General features: G+C 36.9%; 1 pseudogene; it reads left to right on the top strand.

The window, feature by feature from the left end:
- Window positions 1-3251: 3251 nt before the first annotated feature.
- Window positions 3252-6146, top strand: LOC131328287 (AAA-ATPase At3g50940-like; annotated as a pseudogene).
- The last annotated feature ends 1414 nt before the right edge of the window (window positions 6147-7560 follow it).

Here is a 7560-nt window from a genome sequence, read left to right as displayed (position 1 = left end):
ATACAATCGACTTGATTTTTGGGTATTCTTGATGTTCTTCCGAGAGCTAAACAAAATGAATGGTCCCGATCATTGAGGTGAGCCTAGAAAGAATCATTTTTTAACTGAAATCGTACTCTCCAATTGGATATGATCATGCAACTAGTTGATCAGAACAAAAGGCCAAGTGAAAGTTGCAAAGAAATTACCTAACAGCATTTGGTGAAGGTGCAAAGCAGCTTCTTGGGTTTACCTCAAATGTGATGGGCTTCCATTAAAGTGCATTTGCTGTGGAAAGTTGATCATGAACCATTTGATCAATGTCGTCTCAATTATCAGCGATGAATTTTCCATGAAGGTTCTTGGAGGTTGCTGGTTTGCTGCACACTGTTATAGATCGGTGTATTTTTTTTCTTTTCCCGATTATCATTTCGTTAATAGCCCAAATTCGGGATTGATAACACTACAAGGATAGCCTAGGGTTTAAACTTGTTAGTAAGACTAACAACGAATTCAAATGTCTCGTGTCTGTGCCTAACATCCGCTAGCTAGTAAAGGCACTAGATTTACACTGTACTTATTTCTGGATATCTACTATGTACTAAGTACGTACATTGCACATTGTTTTGAGCGAAAATAATGTTAACGCTAGAATTGAAATCCTAGAATTGAAAGAAATCAAAGAATTTTGGTAATGTTCGAACAAGGTTTGTTACTATGTGAATTTTTTCTGGTACTAAACAGGGATTCAGATAACCTAATTTCATGTTTGGAAATAAATTAGGCAGGCCTAACACTTTTGCTTTTCTTCGCCTCAAGTTTTTTGGGTAATTGGTCCATTGATCGATTAGTCTTTTTCGAAAACGATTATTAATGTATCCCTTGATGTGCAACAATTTTACAAGTTTTTTTTTTTTTTTCTCTCACACAAAAGGGAAGTGCAGGTACGGTATCCCGTTCGTTCCCTGGAATGCTGTCCCGCCACACCATATTAATATGTGTTAGGGATCTCACCGCACTTATGTCAGGCCCAAGTGCAAAACTTGATAAGCCCGCCACGTGATTTGTGTGGGGTCCAAGCCCATTATGTACTTTGTAGTCAGAAGCCCATTATACCGAAGAAGAATTATTCGTGTCGAAAACCCCTGTGCCTCTATGCCGAGGGATTTTTCTGCCGTTAGATTAAAAACGTAAAAAAAAAACGGTCAAAAAATTTCTCGACATAGAGACACACGGGTTTTCAAGACAGAAGAGATCGGACCGTTACCAAATGCCCAATTCTCGTAATGTGACCATGCCAACAGGCCTTTATAGTCGATGGGCTGTAAATTGCGCCCAGTTTGTGCAAAAAAGTTCTTCTCGTATTATTTCTTTTAAGTATATATTTTTAAATGTTTGTTAACTCGAATTTTGCTTACTTCGCCAAATCATCATGATTCATGACGACAAGAATGAAAAAAAAGAAAAAGAAAAACTGTTAGCAAACTCTAAAAAAAGTCTCTAATAATACCAAAATTAATTATTAGTCGCTAACCATTTGAGTTGAATTTTAACTTGCTTGTGCACGTATGGGCTTGGGTGCCTGGGCCAGAAAGAACTGGGTTGGATAAAGGCAAAAGACCCCAAACACCTGGATTGATTTGATAGCAAAATCGAGGAAAAAGTCTTCGGAACACAACTTCAAAATACAACTGTGGACATTGAATGTGTGTGGGTCTATGTACATTCAACGGTTTTGGCCTTTTCGGACACAATTGTGTCTAGACTTGTGGTCTAAAATTGTGTCCGTAGCATTGCTCGATATCTATACCCAGATTCTTCATTGACTGAGGCCTGAAGGAGAAGTGGCTGGTCATAGTTCTGTATAATCTTCAGCGCTGCTATGGGTACATATTTGGTATGTGTATTCGGTACAGATTCATTTTGATTCTGTCTCAGATTTCACAAAAATTATCGAAACCGTTCACTTGTTAAAAATATATAGTTTAGGATCCTTTCAAAAAATTAATCCCCTCAATTGAATGTATAGACGTTTATAAAATATTTAACTTTGTCTTAGACCTCTGACCTAAATTTTGAAGAAAAGTTGAATTTATGCCTAAACACCTATTCAGAATTTTTCTTTTTATAAAGAACACCTATATATCCAATAGCTTAAAATTTTTCAAGAAAAACGTATAAAATATTTATGAACAAAACGGATCATTTTTTCGGACCCGAGGCGGATCTAAAACAAGTACAAACTGTTTTTGGGTAACTATTCAGTGCCCCTGGGCAGTGCCGGCCCAAGAGGATTGGGTCTTGGGCATCTCAAAAATCTCAAATTTTAGGGGCACTCCAATATTTTTACTACTTGGATTTGAGTAGGACTCTTTTAAAGTCCAAATAAAAGAATGAAAAAATATCTAATTGGAGGCAATGAGTTAGCCCAACCCACAATTTCATAAACCCAAGTACCCAACCCACTAAATCCCCAAAATCATTTCCCCCAAACCACCGAATAACACATCCCCAAATTGACTATACTGGTTAGTGTAGTCACGTGAGAAAAAAGTTTTTTGAAGTTGAAATTGATCAAAAATTACATTCGACCAGCCATGTTACAAGAAATACTAAATGGGTTATATATCAACTGAAAATGACTTGGTGAAAAATGTAGATTATACAAATTAAATTGATACTTTTGCTACGAGAAATGCAACACAAGTAATATTCAAGTGAGCTCATGCGTTCTTGAGATAATATGTATTTACCTATTTGAAGACTTTGTATTTTATGTTCATATGTAATGATTAGTAGAACTTTATATTGGTTTGACTTTCTCGTATTGTGATTATTATTGTAAAAATTGTTAGCTATTAACTCTTTAAGGATACAATTTTTTTATTAGGCCTTAAACGCTAGCAAAAATCTCTTGGGCCGGCCCTACCCCTGGGCACCACGTGGCGATTACATAGACTCTTCTCCACCACATTATGTGACCGGGGCACCAAAAAATGTATGATGAACAAAGAATTTGAGGTATCACGTGGTGTTGACCCTCGGAATAATTTTTCCTGTTTTCCCTGCAGCCAACAAGAAAGGAATGAAATACACCGTTGATAAATTCCTCCCCAAGCAACCTAAACCCCTGAACCCACCCATCAAGGCATCAACAAGTGTATATATATATTTCTTACAATTACAAAACCCTAAATTGCCATCCAACAAAATTGCAGTAGTTTCTAAACTCAGCATGAGAGAGAGAGAGAGAGAGAGAGAGAGAGAGAGATATGAAGTTACCACTGCCGTCATGGGAAACCGTGGCAACCTTTTTAAACGTGTTAACCGTGATCACCTTCACCGCCGTCTGCTTCCGCACCATCACCTTCACCGCCGAGTCCGTCCCCACCCCCCTCCAAACCTACCTCAAGAAACTCGCCACCCGCCTCTCCTTCCAACTCACCGTCGTCATCAAACAATCCGACGGCCTCTCCCCCAACCACCTGTACGACGCCGTCAACACTTACTTGTCCACCAAGCTATCCCCTTCCATCCACCGCATCGAAGCCCACAAGCTCGAAAAAGACCAACTCCCCTCCGTCTACGTCGACAAAAACCAGGACATCCACGATTCCTTCCAGAACGGCACCGTCAAGGTCAAGCTCACGTGGGCTTTACGCACTGTGTTCATCGAGAACCACGCAGGTGTTAGACGTTTTGTGATTTAGTAAAATTCATTACATTGATTTATTCGATGAAGTTTATGATTGATTTTATTATTTAACTTTATTGCATTTATTTCTTTGATTTTATTGCATTTATTTCTTTGATTTTATTGCATTTATATTTATGAATTGAATTATATTTAGTATTGACTCCAGTGCCACGAACTATTATATAGTGTGGTATACATGTGTTTTGAGAGGAAAAGTAATCTTATTTCGTTCATATACTTGTTGAGTGTTTTTTTTGACCGGCAAAATTTTATTAAAAACGGAAAGAGGGAAAAGGAAAATCCAACAAAAAGTTTTTAGGAAAATTCAACAAAAAATTGAACAGTACATTATATGGGTTGAAGCCCAGCCCCTAAAGTCTAACACGGGAGTCCAAAAATAATATAATCAAGCACACCTAGTATCTAAATATACAACATAGCCCAAAAAAATAGGCCCAAGAAGACCCCACCCTACAGCCCCAGCCCCACAAAATCCTAACCCGCTCCTAACTGTTGCCGCACAAAATACCGTAGGCATCACCATAGCCCATATACTTGTTGTCGCACAAAACACCGTAGGCATCACCATAGCCAGGGAGGGGCCGGTCGCCCCTGCAAGAAGAAAAAGAAACACTAATATTATATGTAAAAAAAAATAATTCAATGAAAGTATATAAACTCGCCTCTGTGCAGAATTTTGAAAAAAAAATAATAGTAACCTTTAAAATACAAGGATATCAACATTAATTACTAAAGACTAAGGGCTAAAATATAACAAAAAATAAAACTATAGGGTTAATATTGTAAATATTCAAGTAATGAACTTCCATCTTTTGTTAGATGGGTTTAGTGCTTTATATTTTATTTCTTTTTGCCTTAAAATCTCAATGGCACACCAAATCCCCCCATCTCTCTCTCTTGGCATAAATATCCCTAATTGTTAAGACTTCAAAGACAATTTCGAGAAAATAGCGATGGAGGAGAAGAGATTTTGGAAACCCCAAATAATTTTGGTGAAATTTAAGTTGTAGATATGTTTTTCCCCAATTGTTGTTCTAGACTCCTACAAATTCTTTTTTTTTTTTGGACTGGTAAAATTAAGTAACATGAAAGCTCATGTACCGAATTTGTTCAGTTGTGATGAATGAAAAAAGAAGAAAAACAATAAAGAAAAACAAGACACATACATCAAGATCGATCTCATTAGTCAAACCGATTTATGTATTTAAGTTATTTTGAGTTTTAATGTATTTACATGATTATGCATGTGTATTTATATTTTTTTCTCGCATGCACGGTCGTCTCTGCGTGGTGATATTCCTGGCTCCGTCCTTGACCATAGCCCATATACTGTGGAAACTTTATATCCATCTCAAAATCAATTGGCAATGAGTAGAGAAGTCCCAGATGTTATTAAGTGATCACCCATTCCACTCCCAAGTATTGTGAGATTCTATTTCTTTAACATCCCCTCTCCTTAATATCCCCTCTCACGTGCAGCCGCATTTGAGGTCTGTTACGTGTGGCCACTATTTAGGTTCTATCATTGTGTAGCCTTTGTGCTGGTCTGTCATCGTGTAGTGTGGATTGTTAATTTTTAAAATGTGGGGTGGAACGGGCCCCGCTCTGATACCATGTGGAAACTTTATATCCATCTCAAAATCAATTGGCAATGAGTAGAGAGATCCCAGACGTTATTAAGTGATCATCCTTTCCACTCTCAAATAATGTAGAATTTTATTTCCTTAACAACTTGTTGAGTTACTACACATATATCTTGATTGTTTTGAGTGTACTTGTTTAGCTACATACAAACTTTTTTAGGGATTGTTTTATTTGGAGGTGAAACGTCACCCAACTTATTGCTAGGGGGACCTATCTTCTCTACTCTTTTCTTAGGATAATGTTCTTCGGATAATGCTTTACGTGTGACTCGATACTCCTAAATTTTCTCTTAAACTCCTACTTTTATGCTTACATGGTTATCTCAATATTTTATTGTTGCGTTAGTGTCTCCTGTTTATTATAGTTTACAAAAATTCTAACGAATATTTCCAAAATAGCAGGTTCCAAAACTAAGGTTAAATACTTCGAGTTGGTTTTCTACAAGAAACACAAAGAAACGGTGCTGAACTCGTACTTACCGTACATACTACAAAGAGCGAAGGAAATCAAGGAGGAGAGAAAGACGGTGAGATTACACACAGTAGATTACGACGGGACGGATTACTGGAGATCGGTGGCATTAACCCACCCGTAAACGTTCGAGACGGTGGCGATGGAGACGGCGGAGATGGAGGAGGACATGATAGAGGATTTGGACAGGTTTATCGGAGGTGGGGAGTATTATAGGAGCGTTGGGAAGGCTTGGAAGAGGGGGTATTTGCTTTACGGGCCGCCGGGGACGGGGAAATCGAGCTGGTTTGCGGCTAAAAGGAATAGGAGTATGAATTTAGAGAGAACTTTTTGAACCTTTTTTCTGGGAATATTTGGATTTTCTTTTTGAAGTGTGGATTGAGGTTTAGATTTATTTATTCATATAGTAATTAACATTTTTTCTATATAATTGACTTGTTTAATTTTTTTTGGTCGTACTACAGAATTTTATTTTTATGTTAATTTCATTACAGAACCAATCACAATTCAAACTCTTCTTTGTAAGAATTGAACTTGAAACCTCATAGCACTTAATGTGGATACACATGCAATTACTAGGCCAATTGCCCTAGTAAAAATACACGTTTAATTTGGAATACACGTTAAAGTGTAGTGAATTTATGGTGCTGTGTGGGTCCCTCCTGTGCTAGCCAAATGAAGTTTGATCCCATTTCAGTTTCTTTAGAAACAACTTTTAGAAAATGAAGATAATTTCAAGCTCAAAAATTATGTGTTTACGCAAATAATTTCCTTACCAATATGATTTTGTTTGATAGATCTCATTGAGATTTTTTAAACAGTGCAAAAAAATTAAAAATATTTTTTTTATTTTCATTATATTTGAATTTGAAATTATATTCTTTTTGAAAAAAAAAAATTTTAAAAGAAAGGGGAACGGCACCAAAGACTGAGAGAGAAGCAATTTTAAAGTTTATAGTTTTTGCCGTGTCTTATGAATCATCCTAGTTATCACCAGTAAATTTGAGATGAAAATATACTCACTCCGTTCCATATTTTAGTCCCCTAAAAAAGTATGTGCAATTTTTAAGCTTAAAAATAGTATACTTATTGAAATAATTTTTTGTACGATATGAATCTTATTTGATACATCTCGTTGTTACCTTTTGAACGATGCAAATCAAAAAATTATTTAAGTATATTTTTCAGTTTCAAAATTACACGTAATTTTATAGGAGATCAAAATTATGAGATGAAGCGATTATTGTTGAAGAAGGCGACAGCCGACAGCTATGCAAACATTCCAGTCCACACTCTTGGACGGATTTTCATTCGGGTCAAACTCACGATCAAAATCTCCTTTATTAGAATCCGACGGCGATTCGAGCCGCCGAGGAGCTGACAATGACACTTGCTTCAAGCCGGCCAAAGAAGCAAGCCGGAAGAGAGAAGTTCAGAGGATGTTGCTAATGTCAAAATCATTCTTATTTGTGCTAAAACTGTAGTGCATAAATGTCAATATTGCACATGGCATAAAATTTTTATGCACTACAGTTTTGGTATAAATAAAAACATTGTCATTATGGTTAAAAAAAATCCACAAAAGGCTTGGAATTGACTTCTCATCCTGTTCTTGACGGCTTTGAAGAGGTTAAATGAACTGCCATGCTAGCACAATTGGTCAAGTTCACGTCCCCCCTCCATTGTGGCCTAGGTTCAAGCTCCACAAGGTGTGGCCGTGCGGGGTTTGGGGTTTTAAAGCTATGGAT

Source organism: Rhododendron vialii, chromosome 6a, assembly GCF_030253575.1.
Source record: "Rhododendron vialii isolate Sample 1 chromosome 6a, ASM3025357v1".
In the NCBI taxonomy this organism is placed as follows: Eukaryota; Viridiplantae; Streptophyta; class Magnoliopsida; order Ericales; family Ericaceae; genus Rhododendron; species Rhododendron vialii.
Note: the sequence above shows the minus strand (reverse complement) of the source record. Positions and strands in the feature narration are given on the sequence as shown.